At 36.8% G+C, this 25,745-nt stretch overlaps 1 protein-coding gene across 2 annotated transcripts in view; it reads left to right on the top strand.

Moving 5' to 3' along the window:
* The window catches only part of b4galt2 (UDP-Gal:betaGlcNAc beta 1,4- galactosyltransferase, polypeptide 2), a 118,668-nt gene that overhangs the window by 29,720 nt on the left and 63,203 nt on the right, over positions 1 to 25,745 (top strand). The gene's annotated exons all lie outside the window — the stretch shown is intronic.

Genomic DNA, 25,745 nt, shown 5'->3' with positions numbered 1-25,745 from the left:
CCTTCCATATGGCGCCGTGTTTTTTATTATTGTTGTTGCTGCTGCTGTTGTTGTTGTTGTTGTTGTTGTTGTTGCTAAAATCCCAGCTATTGCTGTCGTTATGTTATTTGTCTTTGGGTTAGCTTTTCATTTAAACTGACCCAGGTGTCCTCTCATTTTATGCTTAACAAAACTGGGACATTTGAACGATTTGTCTGAAAATAATTAATTAAAATGCAAAACTTGAACGTACATTTCAGAAAAAAATAATGTATTTTTGTTTGCATAGTAAAATATAGAGAACGGTTTTGGTTTGGATGACCAAAACACTTCTCCTCCACTGTTAAAGACATGTGGAGACTCTGACATGCGCAGGAGAGCTCTCTGCTTTTCATACGAGCGGCACTCAGAGGCGCTTGCTCGCGCATCAGGGCGTCTTTAGTTCTAGGCTACGTCTCAAATCGCATTGTTCCCTCGTTCCCTTCCCTTGCGGGGCAGAAGTACTACGGTGGCCATCTTAAGGGCTGTCCCAATACCTTAGGGAACGAGTGAAGGGAGCCTAATCGAGCCGTTTGTGGCCTTCACTGCTCCCTTCGACGACTCTTTGCGTTAAAGGCGGAGTCAAGTCAACTGGGAAAAAATAGCAGCGGCGGGTGCATATAAATGTAATGTTAGCAAGACAGTTGTAGAAATTGTTAAATTATGTATCAAGGAAATAATACATAGATAGATAAAATAAAATGATTATATAATCATGATTTAAATATACGATTAGAAAGTTAAACCAAAAATTGTTTTGGAAACTATCATTTAATCAATTACTGAAGTAGTATCCTATAAAACTAGGAGGTGATATTAACGAACAGTGTATTTCAAAATTATTATTATTATTATTATTACTATTTTAATTCAATACAAATACAAGAAAAGACCATAGGTACTTTTTCAGACAAAGGCAAAGGCGCTGAATTCTGGCGCTGAAAACGCTAAACAGGTACGTTTTCTTGCTATGACAGTCGAGTTTTGATTTCAAATTGTACTTACCAGTACTGCTCTGCATAATGTAAAAACACAAAAGATTGTTGTTACTAGTGTTGCACCACTGCACCCACCTTAATAAGCTAAAAATATCAAACATTCTGCATTTCTTTACATTGCATTTCAAATTATATTAAATGCTGACAAACGTTAATCTATAATTGTATACAAATTATATCTATATACACATCATGGTTTCATAGGCAAGGTGGAGGGGGGGGTGTGATCGCATATTGTCGGGGTGCTTCGGGTGTAGCCGGAGCGAACGAGAGCAGGTGAAACATGCGCTTTAAAGTTTCTTTTTGTTGATGTTTTTCTTGCATGGCCTGAATAGTGCTGTGGGAAACCCTGTATATATAAAAAATATTCGCTTCTGTTTTTAGTGTGTAATTCAAACATTTAATTGACACCAGGTAACTTCGTTCATTGGCTTCCATTGCTTTAAAAAAAGGTTAATATAATATAATACATTCAAGATCGTAATCCTACAAATCCATGATTGTAAAACAAACATTCAACTTGATAAGCTGTTGCATTTCCTGATTAAAGACATCAAAACTACTAATTTACTAACATCAAATTATTCCATTGCAACACAACAAGGCACATTTGCACCCTCCTCTTCCAAGGTGATTGGCTGCACGAAATATGCTTGACAAGCATTTTCCTGCAACATGATTGTCTGCATAAAAACATTGACAGTTACTCCTCCCACATTCCAAACACTTCATACTTGTGATACAAGTGTTTTGTATTTTGCCCAAAATAATACATTTTAATAAAAACTCGATATATCGCCCAGCCCTAGTTGGAACACATACCTCAAGTATGTCCCTAGGAACAGACATAGGAAACACTGCTTGATATTTTTACAGATCCGAAGAATTACAGATGAGACTAGGAGATCTTATTACAACTCTGAAAAGGATTAACAAAATACATAAGTGGATATTACCCAGTTCAGAGTTTTGAATGTGGTTAACATAAGTTGCATGCACACTATGGCTTTAAGAAGAGTGCTTAATGTGTAGACCACCAGAAAAGCAAATGCAAATACCACTTAAACCTTTATTTACTTTTAAGGTTTCGGATGCAGGTCTGAAGGTGCTGCTCTAAGCTGCAGTGTGGGAAATGCTAATTCCAATACCTCTAAGCTCGGATATACTCATGTATATGATTTCTTTGCTTATTTTGTTTGTCTTGTGCTTTGCCATATTTTATTCATGACCATTTCTTTTTAATGCTAGAATTGTGTTTCTGTGTATTCATGTATTTCGTTCTCTTTGTTTGGGGAGCCCTGAGTATCTGAGTTATTTGAATGATGAGATTGATATAAATAGCTCCAAACTATGCAGTGTACTATACAGCACCTCCCACTGCCTCCAGAGGCAGGCGCCGAATGAAATATTCAGTGAATATTTAGTTCATAATCCAGGATCGAACATGTTTCTTCCGAAAGTCAAACTTTAATGATTCATATTTATTTAATGGGGAAGTGCTGAAATGTCAAGTTTCCTAAGAGGGGAAGAATATGGGACATTGGATGCTTGCTCTGGAAATGCTAAAAGTATCATGTTTTGAGATGCATGCATAAACCATTGAATTACTGCATTAGAAAGCTTTTCGGCCATGGATGATAGACCATTTGTGATGCTGCCACTGTGGGGGCTAGTAGTCGGTCACCACAGTGTTCAGCTTTTCTAACAGAGGATGTGGTGTGCCAATGGCAAAATGTAGTGTTTTCAGTAGTGCATGCTACTGCTATAATATTCCCAGCGTATTTTTGTTTTGCAATGCATAATGTGCTCATGAATACCCTGTAGGTAATTGCCCGAGGCTTGTTTTACGGATAAATGTGTTTCTCCTCTTTCTGTCTTTCCATGCCATCAAGCTGGTGAATTATTTTGCGCTATCACTCTTGAAAGCATAAATTATTAACAGTGACCTGGGACAAAAGACCCTTGGTCTGAACAAGCTGATGATCAGTAAACACTCCTTGATTAAAAACATTACAAAAAAATCACTGTTCAAATTAAAAAAAAGTTCCTCAAGAACAATACCTTTAAAATACCTTTTTTGAAAATACCTTTAAAACCAAGTGTCTCTGTGAAAATAATTAGGACTTATTGTCTTTTTTCATCATTTTAAATACACCCACCTTTTACTATAATATATATATATATATATATATATATTTGAACCCTAAGGCACAGGAAACTTTTTTAACTTAATTTTCTCAATATACTTGAGGTGGAAAAGCAATGCCAGCAGTTTCTTGCGCTTTTTTTGGTCACAAGTGAACCAGAATCTGCAATTTGAACTGAAAGCTATATTTAATAACACTAGAATGTGTTCAGAGTTTCTTTCTGTAGGACACAATTAGGATCTTTGGGAATTTAAAGACAAGCATCAAGAAGAAAGTGCTGGCAGTATTTTCATCTCTATTTTACTCAGACTAAGAGATGAAAAGCAATGCATATGCCACCTATTTTTGAAGTAACAATGATGGAACATACCCAAATAAGTTGGCATATATATATATATATATACACATACACACAGTAATTTGCAAATGTTTTAGGCAGGTGTGAAAAAATGCTGTAAAGTAAGAATGCTTTCAAAAATAGACATGTTAATAGATTATATTTATCAATTAACTAAATGCAAAGTGAGTGAACAGAAGAAAAATCTACATCAAATCCATATTTGGTGTGACCACCCTTTGCCTTCAAAACAGCATCAATTATTCTAGGTTCACTTGCACACAGTCAGGGATTTTGTAGGCATATAGTCAGGTGTCTGATTAAACAATTCCAGATGTGCTGTCCAAGCTCTTTTGAAGAAGCACAAAGAAACAGGCAACGTTGAGGACCGTAGACGCAGTGGTTGGGATTTTGTAGGCATACAGTCAGGTGTATGATTAAACAAGTATACCAACCAGGTGCTAATGATCATCAATTCAATATGTAAGTTGAAACACAATCATTAACTGAAACAGAAACAGCTGTGTAGGAGGAATAAAACTGGGTGAGGAACAGCCAAACTCAGCTAACAAGGTGAGGTTGCTGAAGACAGTTTACTGTCAAAAGTCAAACACCATGGCAAGACTGAGCACAGCAACAAGACACAAGGTAGTTCTACTGCATCAGCAAGGTCTCTCCGAGGCAGACATTTCAAGGAAGACGGGGGTTTCCAGATGTGCTGTCCAAGCTCTTTTGAAGAAGCACAGAGAAACGGGCAACGTTGAGGATCGCAGACGCAGTGGTCGGCCAAGGAAACTTACTGCAGCAGATGAAAGACGCATCATGTTTACTTCCCTTCGTAATCAGAAGATGTCCAGCAGTGCCATCAGCTCAGAATTGGCAGAAAACAGTGGGACCCTGGTATACCCATCTACTGTCCGGAGACGTCTGGTCAGAAGTGGGCTTCATGGAAGACTTGCGGCCAAAAAGCCATACCTCCGACGTGGCAACAAGGCCAAGCAACTATGTACGAAAACACAGGAACTGGGGAGCAGAAAAATGGCAGCAGGTGCTCTGGACTGATGTATATTTGGAAATATTTGTCTCTAGCGGAAGGCAGTTTGTTCGCCGAAGGGCTGGAGAGTGGTAAATGAATGAGTGTCTGCAGGCAACAGTAAAGCATGGTGGGGGTTCCTTGCAAGTTTGTGGCTGCATTTCTGCACATGGAGTTGGGGATTTGGTCAGAATGAATGGTCTCCTCAATGCTGAGAAGTACAGCAGATACTTATCCATCATGCAATACAATCAGGGAGGCATCTGATTGCCCCAAATGTATTCTGCAGCATGACAACGACCCCAAACATACAGCAACAGTCATTAAGAACGATCTTCAGTATAAAGAAGAACAAGGAGTCCTGGAAGTGACGGTATGGCCCCCACAGAGCCCTGATCTCAACATCATCGAGTCTGTCTGGGATTGAGAGAGAAGCAACTGAGGCTGCCTAAATCCACAGAAGAACTGTGGTTCGTTCTCCAAGATGTTTGGGCCAACCTACCTGCTGAGTTCCTTCAAAAACTGTGTGCAAGTGAACCTAGAAGAGTTGATGCTGTTTTGAAGGCAAAAGGTGGTCACACCAAATATGTATTTGATGTAGATTTTTCTTCTGTTCACTCACTTTGCATTTAGTTAATTGATAAATATAATCTATTAACATGTCTATTTTTGAAAGCATTCTTACTTTACAGCATTTTTCACACCTGCCTAAAACTTTTGCATAGTACTGTGATTTTATATATATATATATATATATATATATATATATATATATAATATGGCTATATGAAATCCGTTTTATTATTTTGAAATTTTCCCAGAAAACATGATTTTAAATGCCCATTTAAAGCCCAAAACCCACTTATTTTTTTTATAACACTCTAACTATCCATAAACTACATTATAATACCTTATATATAGGCTAATGCATTGTTTTCCGCACTAAATATAAGACAATTGCATTTGAAACATTTTTTTCTGCCAAGAAACAGCAGTCGGCATTGACATCACAAGAGGAACACAAAAGATTCCATGAATAAGGCGATTTATTAAAGTTACATTTTTGAAAAAGTAATACTGATTTGTTATTGTAGCTCACTTCACCCCGATAGCTTTTCACATGCCGTGGAAGTCACGATGTGCTTTACCAAGAAATGCAGATTATTATTATTATTTTCATTTCTTGGCAGACGCCCTTATCCTAGATTAACAACTAGGTCTGGACCCACAGTCTACAAAATGAACAGAAAATTCGAACAACAAAACAAAAGACTATAAAGAGGAGGGACAGGCAGTGGCTGTATTCAAAACCGCATACTATCATACTACACGTACTGCATACCAATATTTCAACATTACTAACATGTTATGTAGTTCTTTTTCGAATACAGTGTCTTCAGTGCACTGCTGCCCTCCTCGCCAGCTGCAGAGAAGCAGCTGCGCAAAAAAAATGTTTGTATTTCTAACAAATTATTGATTAATTTTGCTTAACTATTTAAATTATTAATTATGTTTGTCATCTTGGATACATTGTAGTAGTAGTAGTAATAGTAATAATGTTGTTATTATTATTAATTACATGCCTACATACCAATTATTTTCATTGTCCCATCACAACAATCTCTTTCATCAGACTCTGGTGGCATCAAATTCAACTTGTCTCATGTTTTGTTTTTTAACTTTATAACGTAAATATGAAATTAATTAACTAATTAAATATGATTTAATAGCAGTTATTTGGCCACATGCTGTGTGTCCTTTCTTAACTTGGTATACATACGTATGTATTGTATGACTGTACAGGATGAAAATGTTGATTCTTATCCTACCGAGCCCCACCATTATAACTCTTCTTCAGTAACTGGTTGTTGTTTTCACTCAAACGATACCGGAGCTGCAGTAGTGAGAGTGAAGCACCACGAGAGGCAGGCGGTGCATTTCTATTATTATTTTTTTTTAATATTTCTTTACAGGTCGTGTATGGTGGCTGAAAGGTGCTGAAAGATTTTTTTTCATGCGTTCCAAGTTTCTCAAAGCTTCTTATTATACAAACACTGTACTGTTTAATTGTTTGTTATATATATATATATATATATATATATATATATATATATATATATATATATATATATATATATATATATATATATATATATATGTATGTTCTTTAAACTGAATTTGTTGTAATGTGTTTTTTACCCTGAATTCTGCGAGACTACAATTTGCACAAGCTCGCCAAAATTGGACAGTTGAAGACTGGAAAAATGTTGCCTGGTCTGATGAGTCTCGATTTCTGTTGAGACATTCAGATGGTAGAGTCAGAATTTGGCGTAAACAGAATGAGAACATGGATCCATCATGCCTTGTTACCACTGTGCAGGCTGGTGGTGGTGGTGTAATGGTGTGGGGGATGTTTTCTTGGCACACTTTAGGCCCCTTAGTGCCAATTGGGCATCGTTTAAATGCCACGGCCTACCTGAGCATTGTTTCTGACCATGTCCATCCCTTTATGACCACCATGTACCCATCCTCTGATGGCTACTTCCAGCAGGATAATGCACCATGTCACAAAGGTCGAATCATTTCAAATTGGTTTCTTGAACATGACAATGAGTTCACTGTACTCAACTGGCCCCCACAGTCACCAGATCTCAACCCAATAGAGCATCTTTGGGATGTGGTGGAACGGGAGCTTCGTGCCCTGGATGTGCATCCCACAAATCTCCATCAACTGCTAGATGCTATCCTATCAATATGGGCCAACATTTCTAAAGAATGCTTTCAGCACCTTGTTGAATCAATGCCACGTAGAATTAAGGCAGTTCTGAAGGCGAAAGGGGGTCAAACACAGTATTAGTATGGTGTTCCTAATAATCCTTTAGGTGAGTGTATAATATATTTTGTATATATAGTTAACTTTGTATACCAGCCAATCTTAGTTCTCAATGCAAACTCGATTATATGGAACTAAATGTTGCGTTCCTGCACCTGTCAGCTTATCTTGAAAGAAGTAGATATGAGAGCCCAAATTACTTTGTTGATAATTTAAATATCCCATCAGATAAAGCAATTTAATATTCCAAAGCACGAATACACAGGAACTGTTATCAGATCTTTTGCTTCTATATTTTAACTTTTTAATATATATGGATTTTTTCCCTGGAGGTAATGTAATTGTCCCTGTAGTCAATTATCTGTTGGGAGAGCACATTAAGTTGGATTTGAATGCTTAAATAAGCAACAGAATATGGCTTTGTACCTATAATCTAATACAATTTATGCAGCCTCTCCACACATGCAATTCAAGGGCATCTGCTAGGTGCTACTGATTTATTTTTGTTGTTCTTAGTTTTGTTTTGTTTTGTCTTGTGTTTTCAAATGAAAGCTGAACGCAAATGGTCACGCTCAATCTCTTTAACTGCATTCATTGAAATACATTCCTACAATATTACATGGAACAACCATAGGAATTGCTTGTAAAATAGTGATTTCTGCTTTTCAAAGAGACATTGAGCTTCCTCTCATTATTTGCCAGCAGTATTCCAGCACTGTGGGAAGTCGAATCGGTTCCTCGAACGTGACTCAGAGAAATTCATCCTCAGGCTATACTTAGTCGAAAACTTAAGGATAGAGAATATTAAACAGAATGCCATTTCTTCCTTATCTATGACTGTAGCGATGGCACCCTCAGGTTTGCTTTCTGAATTCGACGATACTTGATGTAAATGTGACCGCACTCATGACAGCATTTCATTAAGTCCTAACCTACTGAAAAATACAGTTTAATGTGGATATTGGGCAATGACCTGTAATTCCTTCAACATTTGCCTTTTTATTATTGGAGTGGATTTATAGCATTCCCAGTGTAGTGCGCCTGTCATCTGCTTCTGCTTGTGTGTTAGATAATACCAATAAACTATGTGTAGATGGTTTTAGAGCAACAAAAATCACTCATGTTAATGTCAGAAAAGCATGGCAAAATACATTTCTCACAGCTGAAGTATCGACATCTTTTACGATCACAAAAGTACAATTAGAAGGTTAACCATGTGTTTTCCATTCTCATATCTTTATAATGTCACATAAATGGCAGAGTAAATGAACACAAACAAAGTACACATGGATGACAAAAATGTAAATTTAAGGGGAATCGTGACAAAATCATTTTCTTGATTATAGCTTAAATACTCGAGTGTTTGATTGATAGTACTGTGTAATATCCATTCAGATGTAAGAACAGAACACAGATTGTCTGGCAGAAACACTCAGAAGGACTTGAACAATAGAATTGTCATGGTCCATAATGACGGCCTTAAGTGGATTAAAATGAGGTAGTGCCCACTTCTGTCATTTTAATTGAAAGCGCAATCTTTTTATCAGTTGCTGTTATTTTCTGAAATCTTGTAGACTGTTTATATCCATTATATATGAACTGGGTTGACATTAAGATCATTTTAGCTTCAACAGCTGCACACCAAGCCCCCTCATTAATAAATAACATGGCATAAAGAGGATGTTGAGCCAATTAGAGAATTACATTAATACTCTAACCCCACTTTTATTTATAATGGAAGCATACACTTGGTTGATCTATCTATATACATATAGTAATGCAATTTTAAAAGTTTTCATCTGTCAACTTAACAAAAATACTTCATACAAAAAGTTTAACTTTTAATTTGTTTATTTTATGATGGGTATAAAGGGCTTTACCCTTTGCCTGCACTATAATATTGCTTTAGTGTATTCCCTCTATTGATGAGTTGTTTCCTTTTAAAATTCTGTCCCCTCTTTTGCACCATTGCCTCTAACTTTTAGACCGGCATACATAATAAGATTGGCATTGTATTAGGTCAAATCTATGTTGCTTTAAAGCCAATGGCCTCTATGTTTGGCCAACAGGCTCTCTCTTATCTCTTCCTGACATGTGTGGAGTGTCGAGGGTCAGCCGGATTTCTCTCTGCAGGTGCTCGATCTGGAGCAGCAGGCTGGCTGGCTGCTCAGTGTTGTGCAGATTTGGATTCGGGCAGTTTTGCTGAGAGGCACAAAATAACTCTGAATGTCTCGGATACCTTTCATTCTGTAGCTCCTGATTTACTATAGTTTTCTGGGTTTTCCCTCTCATTCAGGCATACTAAATGCTGTGCTACACAAAATCATCCAGAATTTGTAATATACCTCTACCCCGATATAATGTGGTCGTCGGGAGCCAGACAATCTTACTATGTTACAGGTGAAACCGCGACATATCGAAATTGCTTTGGCCTCGAGCATATTTCCGTTATTAATAATAGTCAGCAAATCATTTCGCAAGACATATTTTTAGGAATTTAACTGAGGATTTAACTGAGGTAACCAGACTGCTTAATATTTATACATGCAACCTCTTAGACTCCTAAGAACTTTGAATACAGTGAAGTCCTTTATAGATCAAAGCATTGGAGACATGCATATTGGATTAGCGCAACACCTATTAATACAATGAGCTTAACAGCATTGCTATAAATATAAATAACAGGATAAGACGGGGGTTTATTTTAAATCCACACAATGCGATGGGGCCGTGCTCGTGTGAAAGGAGAAAGCAGCACAGAGCAGCATGTTGAGTTTACAGGAAAGGCTACAGTACCTCCTTCAGAGGCCTGTTTTGATGATTTTATAAAAAGGGAGATAATCACATTTTGTTTTCTTAAATGCTGTGTTGTAATAGGTACCCTGATGCTTTTATTCACTTAATAAAAGTTATTAATTTAATTTATAAATTGTAATTTGAAGTATCCCAGTATATGGAGAGAGTGCTGAGCAAGAAATAACTATTAATTACATAAAAAAAGGTCAAACACAATTTTTGTTTAGAAAGAGCATCGACTTCCGCAGACTTGTCAATGAGATGAATGTACTAATTTGGCAGAAAAAAACACGGTTAATAAGCCTTTGTAATACACAAAGCTCACATATTTCATCTTCTCGAATGAAAGGTTGAGTACCGTGCAACATATAGGTAATACATCTTTCAGACTCTCGGATGATAAAGACTGTGAACATTGCATGCTTCAACACAGACCTTTAACCTAGAATGGTAGCTTTAAGTAGGTCATAAGGTGTATGTGTCTGGGCCATAGTGAAGAGATAGTTAATTTTGGGTAGAATGGACATAGACAGTGGTAAGTTCATCCGTCAGTTCAGATCATCTTCTATGATTTTTATAAGTGGAGTGAAATTGAGATGGAATAAGTCTGACAAATTGGTGGAGATATTGATGCCGAGGTATTTGATATTGCCAGTGGTGAATGGAAGAGCAGCCGCAGGGGGGACAACTTTGTTTATTTCATCACTTTAACAGTTAGTAAAAAAACAAAACAAAAAAACATACTAACAGTTTTTTTTACCCTTCCCTACCCCCCAATAGCCCCTCTAAGCCCACCCCACCCTCTTCCACCCACCCTCCCCTACTGCCCTTCCCTACCCATGCAAAACCGTCCGCGGCCAGGAGACGGACAGCCAGACAAACAACCAGCAGAGTGCACAAAAAATCAACAGGTGGACAATTAGACAGACAGACAGACGGCAAGATGACACGTTGACAAACTAAAATATAAACATAAAATTGTGCGCATATAGGAGACCAGTAGGGATGTACAGTGAGGGAAAAAAGTATTTGATCCCCTGCTGATTTTGTACGTTTGCACACTGACAAAGAAATGATCAGTCTATAATTTTAATGGTAGGTGTATTTTAACAGTGAGAGACAAAATCCAGAAAAACGCATTTCAAAAAAGTTACAAATTGATTTGCATGTTAATGAGGGAAATAAGTATTTGACCCCTTCGACATAGTACTTGGTGGCAAAACCCTTGTTGGCAATCACAGAGGTCAGACGTTTCTTGTAGTTGGCCACCAGGTTTGCACACATTTCAGGAGGGATTTTGTCCCACTCCTCTTTGCAGATCCTCTCCAAGTCATTAAGGTTTCGAGGCTGACGTTTGGCAACTCGAACCTTCAGCTCCCTCCACAGATTTTCTGTGGGATTAAGGTCTGGAGACTGGCTAGGCCACTCCAGGACCTTAATGGGCTTCTTCTTGAGCCACTCCTTTGTTGCCTTGGCTGTGTGTTTTGGGTCATTGGCATGCTGGAATACCCATCCACGACCCATTTTCAATGCCCTGGCTGAGGGAAGGAGGTTCTCACCCAAGATTTGATGGTACATGGCCCCGTCCATCGTCCCTTTGATGCGGTGCAGTTGTCCTGTCCCCTTAGCAGAAAAACACCCCCAAAGCATAGTGTTTCCACTTCCGTGTTTGACGGTGGGGATGGTGTTCTTGGGGTCATTCCTCCTCCTCCAAACACGGCGAGCTGAGTTGATGCCAAAGAGCTCGATTTTGGTCTCATGTGTCCACAACACTTTCACCCAGTTCTCCTCTGAATCATTCAGATGTTCATTGGCAAACTTCAGATGGGCCTGTACATGTGCTTTCTTGAGCAGGGGGACCTTGTGGGCGCTGCAGGATTTCAGTCCTTCACGGCGTAGTGTGTTACCAATTGTTTTCTTGGTGACTATGGTCCCAGCTGCCTTGAGATCATTAACAAGATCCTCCCGTGTAGTTCTGGGCTGATTCCCCACCGTTCTCATGATCATTGAAACTCCACAAGGTGAGATCTTGCATGGAGCCCCAGAGCGAGGGAGACTGACAGTTATTTTGTGTTTCTTCCATTTGCGAATAATCGCACCAACTGCTGTCACCTTCTCACCAAGCTGCTTGGCGATGGTCTTGTAGCCCATTCCAGCCTTGTGTAGGTCTACACTCTTGTCCCTGACATCCTTGGACAGCTCTTTGGTCTTGGCCATGGTGGAGAGTTTGGAATCTGATTGATTGATTGCTTCTGTGGACAGGTGTCTTTTATACAGGTAACGAGCTGAGATTAGGAGCACTCCCTTTAAGATGCAAATCAATTTATAACTTTTTAGAAATGCGTTTTTCTGGAATTTTGTTGTTGTTATTGTGTCTCTCACTGTTAAAATACACCTACCATTAAAATTATAGACTGATAATTTCTTTGTCAGTGGGAAATGTACAAAATCAGCATGGGATCAAATACTTTTTTCCCCTCACTATATCAGTCGTGTCCAAGCATAATAAAGAAGAAAAAAAAAAAAGAGGAAACGCAAACACACAAGAATAAATAAATACATTAAAATAATAATACATAAGTTTTTAACAGACTGTTTGGGGTTGTGTGTGCATGTGTGTGTACATGAAGCATTAGTTACATTGGTAAATGGAAAAAATAGAGAATTTTGTTATGTTTTTTTCCTATTTAATATAATCTGTTAACAGGTTTGGCTATTGTGTGATGCTAAGTTTGTGTCTGCTTTTCCAGTTCAGGAGTATAGTCTTCTTGGCAGTAGTTAACGCTATGAGAACTTGAGTTGGGTTTTGTTCATGGAGGTTGAGTGTGGTTAGGTCTCTGAGTAGACATGTGGATGGAGAGAGCAGGATGCTGCAGCCCAAGAAAGATGATGTTTTGTTGATCCCTTCTTGTCAAAAGTGTCGAGTCGGTGGACAGAGCCAAAAGGCATGAAAGTAATTGTCAGGGGTTTTCAGCGTACAGTGTGAACAAGTATCAGACCCTATGAAACCCATTGTAAACATTTTGTGCTGGGTAATGTGCGTTCTGTGAATGACTTTGTATTGTATCAGTAGTGTGAGGGTGTTATTACTCACTGTAAATATATTCTTGCAGATTTGTGTCCAGAAGCTGGTATCAGTGTGGATTGTTGAATCTTTTTCCCAGTCATTTGTAATTTTTGGATAAGAGATTATATAATTTTGATAATGGTTGCTTGGAGATGGTTAATTTGTCGATTGTTTCCATGGAAGGGGGGGGGTTGTAGATTGTTACTGATTATATTAATTTTTGATTTGATAGCAATTTTTTATTGGAGATATTGGAGTTATTGTTCTGATACCAAGCTTCAGTTCCAAATCATTGAATGCGAGGAGGTTATTATTTTCAAATATATTATGTAAATGTGTGATACCTTTCCTTTTCCAAATGCTGAAGACTATTGGCGTTTTATTAATCAGGAAGTCAGGATTAGACCATATTGCGGTGAATTTGCAGGGTGTCATGATAGAATGAGTGATTTTGTTCATTTTCCACCCAGCTGTCAGGGTTGTGGAGATTACAGTGCTCTTGAAGCAGTTATGACATTTAACAGTTGGGCTAATGATAGGTAAGTCATTAATTGAAATTTGTCTGGATACAAACTGTTCAATTTCTATCCACGGATTGATCTGTTTATTTGAGTATAGCCATTTTGTAATATATTGTAGATCAATCCGTTAGCCAGGTAGTAATGATAAAAATGTGGTGCATCCAGACCTCCTTTTACCTTACTTTTATGTAGTGTGGTTAACTTAAACCAAGGTTTTTTATTCTTCCAGTAAAATGTAGTAATTATTGAATCACAATTTTGGAACCAATTGGTTGTGGGTTGTACTAGGACCAGAGAATAAAATTTACACTACACTGTGGGTAGTCAACAAGTTTATGGGAACTCAACTTTTAGTTTCTGATAGAGTATCTGTTGGTATTTTTCAAAATAAAAATTAATTGTAGTGTTGGTATGTTCGTTGATTTGGCAAACCGCAATATCAAGTTTTTTTTAAATATATGGAATCTGGACAGTCTTCGGTCCAGGAGGACATATTTCATGAAGAGCAATGAGGCAGAAGTAGGGTGGTTAAGGATGTGGAAAAGTAATGACTTTTAATTACTTTTCATAGTCATAATTACTGACTCTAATACCTGGATCAAAGTGTTTCAGAATTATAATAAGACAGAAAAGGAAAGAGCAACAAACACATGAATACATACACAGCCAGCTATTGCTATTTATTTTGTATTCGCTGTAACTCGAACGCACAGTTATGTTTCCGAATGTAGAGCGGCAGTCTGAGTGTTTGGAGAGGAAAAGTCAATCGTTTAGAAGTAGATTGTATCAATTAGCTAGCTAGATAGGTCTTATACATTTTGTATTTCGCTGTTGTGACCAGAAAACATTGCTACAAGAACGCATTAAATGCCTTAACATTAGCGTCCTTGTGACAATGTTTTCCTACAAGGACACTAATGTCAAGGCATTTTCATTGCAGCTCACATTGCTAAACTGGCAATTGAATGAAAATGTATAAAAAATGAAAAAGAGAAACATATTGTTCAGTCAATTACAGCTGTAATTGCAGAATATTCCTTTTTAAAACAAATAGTGACAGCCTTTATAGTTAATTTGAAATTGTGACAATAAAAAGTTGTGATAATGTCTGGACAATAATACAAGAGTCTGACACGAGGTGCGTGAGTGTTGACAGGTCTGCTGTTATTATGCCATTTCCATATCTCCTCTGATGATGTATATTTACAAAGATATTTATTTAACAAAGTTGTTGTGTTAGATAAGTATTCATCATTGCATCAATTACAATGTATTAATTTATGGGGAAACGATTTGTGATAGAGATGCATTTTTTGCTGCATGGCGGAGATTCTGCTGAAGAGAAATGTGCTGTTTGTTTACATTGTGTCTTTGCTGGCGTGCATGGTATTAACCAAAGGAAAGGACGTCACTGTCTGTCATTCCTAGAGATTATATATTTTTTACCCCAGACTGTGACTCTATGGATATCTAGCCAATCCAATGAAATCCTTTTAATGACTTGCAGAAACCCAGAGAAGGGAGTAGCACTGAAGGGGAAGAGGAGTATGAAGAGTAGTAATGCCACCATATAACACCCCTTCTCATGTGTAGTTTAGTGTGTTGATACAGATCCCCATTGGCTGCCATGTTATTGCAAATGTGAATGATTAATTTGAAAACAATGCTCCCGTACACTGTCTCTACTAGCAAGTGTTCAATAATTCAATAGAATGCAATGTTTTGATCACCTGCAAGTAGAAACTATGTGGGAGCATGTTTTTTCAATCCAGATCCTTTTCCGTCATACACACCTGTCTAGTGTATGCAGGTGTGCAAATAGCTTTTGTTATGGTGATTGATTAATTACCTGAATAAATGCCACGTTTTAACATGTTCACCACACATTCACGCACCCTCATGCATTGCTGGTGATGTTTGCCTTTGGTTGGTAAAAATACCAAGTGGCTGGTAAGTTTTTTCCTTCTACCAGACACAGAGGCTAGTGGCCAAAAAAGTTAATTTTATCCCCTGCTCTGGGTGGAAAAAATCCTAAAGTTAATACGATTTTTCCCTCTCAATGTACATCCCTTATGAGTATTGTGAGGCCTTTTCCATTGTTTTCATCTTGCTGATATATAGGACATTGTACTGGTTTATTTTTGATTTTGTGGTTTACATACACACTGCAGTATATCTTTCTGTAGATTAATTTCAATATTGCTCAAAAAGTTACTCTACAACATTCCTGTTTCTCATTTTGTGCTGCAGTATAGGTAATACACAGATTCAAGTTGTCATTTTGTCAGTACTATAGTGTTCTGATTTTGTTCAATACGAAGAATGAGCTTATATAATTTGTGAGTTGGGCATCTCGGTTCATGGCCTAGTATTTTTGTGTATGTACTGCATCCCAAATCCCTAGCAGTTACTTCCTTTAGAGAGAGTGTAAGAAGCAAAATCATGTCATAGCTCATCCTGCGACACAGATGAGGTCATTCTTGCGTGTGCCGTGCAACCTATGTCCTCTCAGCTGTTAACAATGCTATATTTTAAGCCTTGCTGGAAAAGTCATTTGAGGTTTTATCTGCTAAAATGGGGCAGGCCGCAGAATATCCCATGTTCATTAGGGCCGAACTCAATCAGGTACAGAAGCACTCTTCCATCGAGCAGCGTGGTCTCATTCACAAATGATAATGTCGTTGCTAATGAGCAAATCAGTATGTAGCAGTCAATTTGATGCTCTCAATTGGTCATTATAGCCATTTCCTAAATAAATATGCAAGTTAATGTAAATTCCACAGGGATGTTAAATCAACTAATCAATGCTGTTAATGTGAAGCACTTACCTCCGTCTGTATATATATATTTTAATTGTAACGTAGGGATTTAATAGAAATCCTATACTAATGAGCATTGATCAGGAGTTAGGTGCACACAGAAAAGGATGTTTATGTTAAAACACAAAAATTATAAATATTTCATTTAGCATCCTCTGTTATAGCAGAAGCAATATAGAATACTGTAGGTGTCCGTATAAAAATGTACATATTGTATTTACTTGTTTTCACCTCTGCAGTAAACTAACTTAATTTCAAAGACCAAACAACCTGAATCGGAAAAGGTGTCTATTTTAAGGGGGAAAATTACGATTATGATTAGAAAATCACACTTACTTTTTGGTGAGACTAGATTGACTTTGAGGTGTCTTTGTACAGTGTGTATATGCAAATGAAATCAAGCTCAAGTTTGAGTGTCAAACTTCACAGTTTCACAGTGGTAATTGAAACAACCTTTTTAATTACAGCAGTGAAGCTCATCTGTTTAACCTGCCATTATGTGTATATTGTTTCTACACAATATGTACAGGTAATTCACGTGACAACAGTTATTCTGTAGTATTACAAGGTTCAGTTCCTACCAGTCTAATTGCAACTACATTAAAGGTATGAATAGAATATTTAATTAATATTATTATTAAATTGCTAGAAAACAAAAATTGAGTTTATATGCTATGCTAACAATAAAGTGCAGTTCAAGGCATAAAACATATTACAAATTCCAATTTACAAAAGTGTATACAATATATGAGGTCTTACATCCTGGATTGTAAAATAAATGATTTGCCTTTTAACATGAACTGGGTAACTGTACAAAAGAGTAGTATGATTTAAACCTTCATAAAAAATAAATATACTATGTAAAACAAATGACATTACCTATTTACTTTTTAAGCTGACTGAAAATACTGAGGCAACAGGAATGTGTATTATTAAAATATATTAGATTATCCGATCACTGCTGGAATTCCCTGGCTTTTTTTTCATAATGTTATACATAAATGTTTCCTGGACCCATTAAGATGCCCTATTCTGCAGTACCATGTGCTGCTCATTATACTTCAGTCTGCCGCTGTGGTACTTTTATGGTGTACTGAAGGCAACAACGGCTTTAATTGCACTAAGTATAAGAAGCATGTGGTATTTAAATGTGTTTTGAGAAGCACTTTGTGTGTTTGTATATTAGTATGTATATGCGTGTGGTGGAGGCATTCAGTTCCCACGATAAACTCAAACACACATTCATTCAACTTACTCATATTATCCCTGCCCAATTCAGAGTGCAAGATTTTGACTAAATTACATCAGAGCACCCCTGGGTTAAGCTCGTAGCCTTAACCTTAACTTTTTCCTCGGGTTTCGGTGTTGACTGCATTTTGTTTTGTTGCCTTAAGCTCCTTGATCATCTGAAGTCCGCAATTATCCAGATAGCAAATCAACCCTGAATTTATAGCCAGAACCACCTCAATGTGCTTTTGCATGACGTGATGCAGTTTTGCAGTGATTCACTCTGCGTCACATGCTCGTCTGGACTGCATCCAGGATTTTGAAAGATGTCCTGAGATGGAGATGCAATGGCCATTCGATGTTATTGTAAAAATAATAATAATAAAAAAATAAAAAAACGCCAACAAACAAAAAAGAAACACTAAACAGGTAAGAACATATGCTGAAAAACACTCTAATATCAATATAAGAATAAAAAAGAGTTTAGCATAGCCTGGATGCCTAAAGGGAAAGAGGCAGTGATAAGGAATTTCATAACAAAGCCACAGAAAGCAGATACCTTTTAAGGGGTCCCACTTTGTGCTGATTAAATATATTAAACCTATCGGCTTTCATTGATTACATCAAATGCATTTTTATTCCCCCTCAGAATTAAATTAAATATGGTCTGCAGGATTACTTAACGGATTGTTTTAATACCATTATTTTTGGAAGATTTATGTTTTTCAATTGGAATATATAATGTAAACTGAGAACACAGACTGTTTGATTCAGGGGTGTACAGTTTTCAGAAAGCAGGACCACGGTGAACACCACTGGACTTCGCCATTACAGTTGAATAACCCAGTAGTGTGTGCGAATGTGTACAAGTGTGTGTGAGCAGCAAAGCTCTTTCATTTGAGCCGACAGTACATCTGACACATGGATCTTTTACAATTTGGAAAGCCTCCAGCTCTTAGATTTTGATTTCCTTTCAGTAGGCCTTGAAACACATGCAAGGCGCTTTATTCTAATTCAGCTCTTCAGAATACCTTTCAGCTGGGATTAAAATTCCAGGAAGAGTTTGCTTAAGCAGATAGTGAACAAGATTGCTTGTTAAAAGATCTCAGTGGTATATTACTGACTTTAAGCGGACTGCAAACCTCACTTTCTATGAACGTCAATTTTTGTCTTGAAACAGAATATAAAAAGTTTGTGAAGTTTTTTTGAGGTGAACGGTGTTAGGTGCAGATCAGTTCATACTTTTTTTGTATCTGTTTCAAAGTGCATTTAGTACCATATTGTTCTTCAGTTTGTCAGACGTCTTCCTGTGTTGTCAGGCAGTCGCATTCCTCAGTTTCATTCTCTGACTGGTGCATGCTGTGTTTGTCAACACTTCAATCATCAAGGGTTCATTAATTCTGTCTGTTGACTCATTGTTTTGTGTTGTTGTGTGCAGCAAACTCATATGTTTTTATCCTTTCAACCCAAAGATTGCAGCTGTTTTGTTAAGTTTAACTTGATGGCAGATCTAAAAGTCTATTACGAACGTTCTAGATGAAAGACATGAAAAATGAAGCTGCAACCAAATGTGTATAACTATACAGATGACTGAAAGTGTGCCTTATTAGTAAGTGCTGTAGAGTCACGAAAGCTACTGAATTCTGACATGGCATAATCTTACTGTATCTGTCGCTTCTTCTTCCAGATGAGTGTGAGAGAATATATTGTGAACATGGGTAAGGTGGCATTACCAGGGAGAACATGAGACAGGCCTCAAATATGTTAATCATGGGGTCATGAGGTTTTGGGGGACTGGAGTCAGGTGTTGGAATGGAGGCAAGCTTTTCATTTAGCCAATGTTACTTTATATCAGTTGGATGCTTAGGTGGAAGCAATACTTTTAGACATACCATGGGCAGTGAGCATGTCGAACTGTCAGGCCCACTTAGGCTTCAAGGGAAAATGGAAATTGTCTTCGCTCTGGAGAGAAAATAAATGCCAAGTTTGATTTATGTGGGACGTTTTAGCGTTTTCAGGGCTGAAAAGTAGCTTTGTCTCGTACCTATAATGAAAGCAGCCTAAATGCTCCTGAAGCTTATGTTGTTATAGCTATGGATCGACTTTAACATAAAATCAATTGCATAAATGCATGTTTTCATTTACATACAGGTTGCCACCAAATTTTAATTGAGGCAATGTGTGGTTGTGTTATTCAATTAATTTTGAAGTCATTTATTAAAATCCATTGTTCCATTAGGTTCTGACACTTTGTATTTGTTTGTTTTTTTATTTTTTTTATTTATTACACCTAACTTTTTTTACTGGAGTCACTGGACATATCTTTATTCATATTATGTGAAACAGCATTTGTGTTTAAAATGATAGTCAGGAGTACAGCTAGAGCCTTTAAAGTAAGTAATTAAGCAGTAATATTAATGCTGTATTTCTTTTATAGGCTTGACAAAAACATAAACCAACATCAGCTTTGTGAACATTTTTTAATTTGCAGTTAATCTTGGCATTTACAGGAGTGAAACAGAATAATTGTTTTAATGGTTTGCAAAAGTTTATCTCTTATGTTTTTCTAGTTTTCTGTTTTCATACCTCCTGAAAAAAAAAAAGTTTTTTTTTCTTGTTCTGTGCACTTTTGCCCCTTGCAAGTCAGACTTTAAGAGCTTTGAACATAAAACATGAGTTGAACTCTTAGTTGATCAGATCTTCTAATTGTTTTAATTAATGTTTGCAAATTTGGACTTTATCAAAAACCCCAGTCACACTGAAACAATTGCCGGCAATTTGCCAGCAAGGTCTGTGTGAATGGGTTATTGCCAGCAAATCGTTGCCGGCAATTTTCTGGCACGGGTCCTAGTATAATTGCTGACAATTTGTCATACAAATAATACAATACTTTCTCAAACTATTGACTAAATATTTTTTTTCAAATTATCATAAAATCCTTCACCAGACTTTAGACAATAAATAAAAATGTTTATTTGGTTGTACAGTCGTTATTATAATTATTTACCATTATTTTTTAACATAGTTATGGTGCTTTAGTTGTCGCTGGAAGCTCTGACTCCACAGTGATTCTCATGCGCAGCGGTGCCGCTTGCACACTACTGAGCGTTGTGGTGAAACAAACACACACTCATTGAAAAAACAGGGCTTATAAACCAATAAACATGTGTTTTACTAAAACCCTCATAACCAATAGAAAGTATTTTTGAAAGCTGTGTTGCATTTGAGTATCCATGGTTTTGATTGTTTATTTTAGTCATGACTGAAGATTACAGTATACTATGGCATAGATGCGCATTTTTACTGAAACTTTAATTAAATCGCTTTTCAAAATTCACAATAGAAATTAAAATAAAGAAAAAATGTAAATGTTCGCTGAAGATGTTGACTTGGATATCAGAAAAAAAAAACTCTCCAAATGACAAGCAAGCTCAGATCACAGTAAAAGATCTAAAGAAAATTAGTGAAAAACGCATCTCTCAGACAATGTTGGATACAACTGAAACTATACATGATATTTATAAAACTATTTAAAATCCTACATCGTATTTTGGCTATGATTTGTATTGCAATACGTTCCACTTACAGTGAGGGAAAAAAGTATTTGATCCTCTGCTGATTTTGTACATTTGCCCACTGACAAAGAAATGATCAGTCTATAATTTTAATGGTAGGTGTATTTTAACAGTGAGAGACAGAATAACAAAAAAATCCAGAAAAACGCATTTGCATGTTAATGAGAGAAATAAGTAAATATATTTTTTAAAACATGGAGCTGTACTGTGCTGTCTGCACTATAACCTGCCCCTGTTGGGTCGGCAGTTTTGAGCACTGAGGAGGCCTTGAGACCCTTGAGAAACTGTCAAGTGTCAAATGCTAATATAAGCTAGACCAGTATTTAACACTATATTATTATTTGCTTGAATGTATAGAAAATGTAAATTGTTTTATTTGTGTGTGAAATTGGTCAAATACCTTGGTCTTTGTTCTAATGTAGAGAACATGCATATTTTTATATTTTTCCTTTATTCTAACTTATTTAATGTATTACAATGTTTGATTTGTGGTTGTTATTTATGAGGAAAATGTAATGTTAGGTTTATTATGTAAAAAGTTAGAATGTAAACATCCTGCCTTCAGTGCATATTTGACACAATTTCTCTCTGACGGAGAGATTTGAGGGATCAATGCTACAAAATGTCTGTTTTGCATGCTAAAAAAAATGAAGTAAATATCAGAAGATACATCTGTAATTGGGAAATTTAGTTTCTCAATTATCGGTGTAGGTATCGGACCCAAAAAACCTGTATCGGTCGGGCGCTAGCAGTGACCTGAAGATAACTGAGCAAAGAAACATTAAAAATTGCATTTGTCATTGGGAAGGACATCTGGTCTAAGTATACTATATGCCAGATGGAAAACGACTTTAACGGCAACTGGAGAGAGCTCTAGGACATATCATTCATTGGTAAATTAATTAGTTTAAATTCTGTTACAAAAAAGGCAGCACCCATTTCTATTAATAAAATGATGGAAGTACATTATTGTTAATGTATCAAATACAGGTCAAAGGCATAACTGTGGTATTGTGGGGATTTTGGAAGCTGAAAAATGTTATCAATTAAAACGTATTAGAAAAGTGAAGTAACAGATGTGTGTCACTAATAATAATCCATATTCTGAGCCAGATTAAATCATAGCTATTATGCTGTCATAGTCATTATACGATATAGCTATGGAAGCATGATAAGTCCTAATTTAGTATAGGCTATAGTCTGTATTGTTGGGAAATTGATCATTGTGCGTTATCTGAGTGACCTATATTTTGCCTATACAGGGAACTGAATGCAGAGGTGCAGTTCTGTTGTTTACTGTAGTTTGTAACTTGTAAATTTAACATTTCACTTTCCAAGAATTGTACTGTTAACCTTTTCGGACGGATTGGATTCATTATAAAGTATATGAACAAATTGTAATAAAAAAAGGAAAATAATCCATATTATGAAAGCCTGAAGGCCAAATCAATTGGGAAATGTGTCTCTCGCTTTTAGGAGTTTCTCTTGAGAGAATGAAGTGAAAACAAGTAGCCAGGAGCACCCCCATCTCCTGCAAAGGTGAAAAATGTAATTGCTTCTCTCAATTGAATCAAGTCATTACACAGTCGTTGTTTATCCACATCTGTTTAAAAAAAAAAAAAAAAGTCAAAACTAATACAGTAGTACACACTGTATGGAAGGATCAAGGTTCACTATTGATAGCGACAAATTATATCTCCAGGAGACATTTGACAATGATAAAACAACTCCCTTGATATCAGTTACGGTACGAGTGAATATTAGCTGACTCGAGTCTTTTCACCTCTTTCAAGTGAAGAACACGTACCAGATCACTAATGCCTCTATAAAAACCAACTGATTCACACAGAACAGATACCATTGTCTCAGACTCACAAGGAGCAAGATTGAGTAATGAAATGTATAATCATGCCATATATCATTAATTGTACTGTGTAATTAAAAACTATTAATCAAAGTTAATCCTAGCCTTAAATAGAGAAGTACATTGTGCAAAACCTTTGAGCGCTTACAGAAATCCTGGAATTCTTAAAATGAATAATAATACCAAATTATCCTAAATATGTTTACAGTAAAGAGCAGTTCTAGTAAAGTACGTCATCACTTTGGGTGGCAGATGATCAGATGGAGAAGGTCGAGGAAGCCAGCAGTATAGGATGCCAGGGCATCTGGTTAGCACTCCTGCTAATGGAATAGAGCCATAGGATTATGAATGACCATCTTAATTAATAGTATACTACCCCTATCATAACACTGACTGGGCAATCACTCTCAGTTCCTATCATCAACTCCCATTCCCTGGGAATATTGGCTCTCCTTACCGCTGGTATAAAATAAAACTGTTCCTTTAATGAGAATCTGTGGACCCTACTGTTGGTGGAATCGAGTTCTTTTAATCAGTTTTCTGCAGTATTTTGTTAAAATGCAATAAAGCACAGTCAATTAAAGTAGACACTGGGCTGTTAATATCGTGAGGCCTGTTCTGAATTTGGTATTAACTTTAAAGTCACGGCAAAGGAAATGTAGACACAAGTCTATCGTGAATATAAAATATTCATAAGTAAGCAACTGCCTACTAGACTATTTTTATGTAGCAGGCATATGTAAGGAACTATAAGAGAATATATGTCTTTATTTTGTAAGCACATTTTTCATGCTGGGGAAGTTCCTGTTCTCTTAAGAACTATGCATAGGTCAAACAAGGTCACATATACATACATGTGCACATACTCGTCCCCAGTACTTTGAGATCTGTCTGTGTTATAGTGTGAAGTAAATATAAGCTGAAATATTCTTAATATTAATTTGATTCGGTAAAATATAAAATAATAATACATGTGTTGTATCAGTCTTCAAACAGTCCTCTCTGTTAAGTGAGTTATATTAGGAATCAAATTGTTAGCAATAAAAGAGAGCACTGCTGTTCAGGGAAAATTAAGGAATTCACAGGCTTACAAAATATTATAGTCTTAATCACTGGCAGATTAAGGGAGCAAGCTGCGGTAAAAACACTGGTCACGCGGGAATGATTGAAAAATATAAAAGGACATAACGATTTAATGTTTATTGCTCAAGTATCATATAATAAATGAATCACATTTTTTATGATAATAATAAAACCTTATGGAATTATCAAGAAACAAAATTATGCTGAAACAGTATTGTAATTTATTACTATAAAGTATTATAATTGTTTGTTTGTTTATTAGCAGACTCCCTTACCTAGGGCCACTAAAGACCAGCCGGTGAAGTTGAATTGTTTAGTACTGCAGTGAAGTTGCAGCAACAGCATACTGCACTCTGTGAATTTCCACACACTCCACTGGTACATACTCTAAATATTACAACATATATTTGATGTATGTGCATTTTGCATTAATAAATGTACATCAAAATGGCTTCTCTGAATAAATAACTATTGAAACCAACAACCAAGGTCTGTGTAGTAAGATTGTTGGATGTTACATGGATTCCTATGCTTGCTCAATGGACTGCATGGTCAATTTGAAACATAAACAAGAGATGAAGAACTATTTGTTGATATTGTATAGTAGGGCTTTCAGCGTAGCAATGCAGGTTATGTGAGGCAGGCATGAGAAGATAGGACTAAAAGGAACTGTGCACTGTTTATAGGGGCCACATAGAAAGCTGAGATGCTCATACTGTATAAGGACTTGTAGGGTCCCATTCACTAAACTCAACAGGTCACTGTAGTAAAGATTTGGTCCACAGCATGACCCTTCCCGTATTACAATTACAGTAATCTTTTCAGGTGCCTACGGTAAGCTCTTCTATATGATTCTAAGAACAGCTTTAGGTAATTAGATTTAGGGTGTATAGTGAAAGACATCCACCAGTTACTGTCTACCTCATAAATCATCTGGCCTTTTGGAGCAGAGTAATGAAGGTTGAATATGAGAATAGCTCGGTGTGTTTCGAATGTTAAATTACAGTGGGGTACGATATGTGCAGCATGGTATCATCCCTGTGTGGTATGAGGTGTTTAGTTGACCTGTATATGGAAATTTTTGTGTCGTCCCTGAAGGTTCATTCGCTATCCAGACCTGCGTTTGTTTGTCCTGGGGGGAAGTGTTGTAAGTGTACCATTGGATTAGGGGTTCTGTCATCTATATGTATAAAACAAATAAAAAAATAAAAGTATATTACCCATTACTTACACTTGAGACTGAAGCCCCTCATTTGCCATTTGTCAGCTGGATACATAAACAAAACAAGTTGTATATAGGCTAAACTACAGTTATCTAAGTTGGAAGCACTGCCCAAGGGGGAGGTGTTTCTGTGCACGTAAGAACCCGATCAGAAACGTCACTCTATCACACGGTGTGGTTAAGCCTACGGGCCTACGCGGCGCTT

This window comes from Amia ocellicauda, chromosome 19 (assembly GCF_036373705.1).
Source record: "Amia ocellicauda isolate fAmiCal2 chromosome 19, fAmiCal2.hap1, whole genome shotgun sequence".
Lineage (NCBI taxonomy): Eukaryota > Metazoa > Chordata > Actinopteri > Amiiformes > Amiidae > Amia > Amia ocellicauda.
Note: the sequence above shows the minus strand (reverse complement) of the source record. Positions and strands in the feature narration are given on the sequence as shown.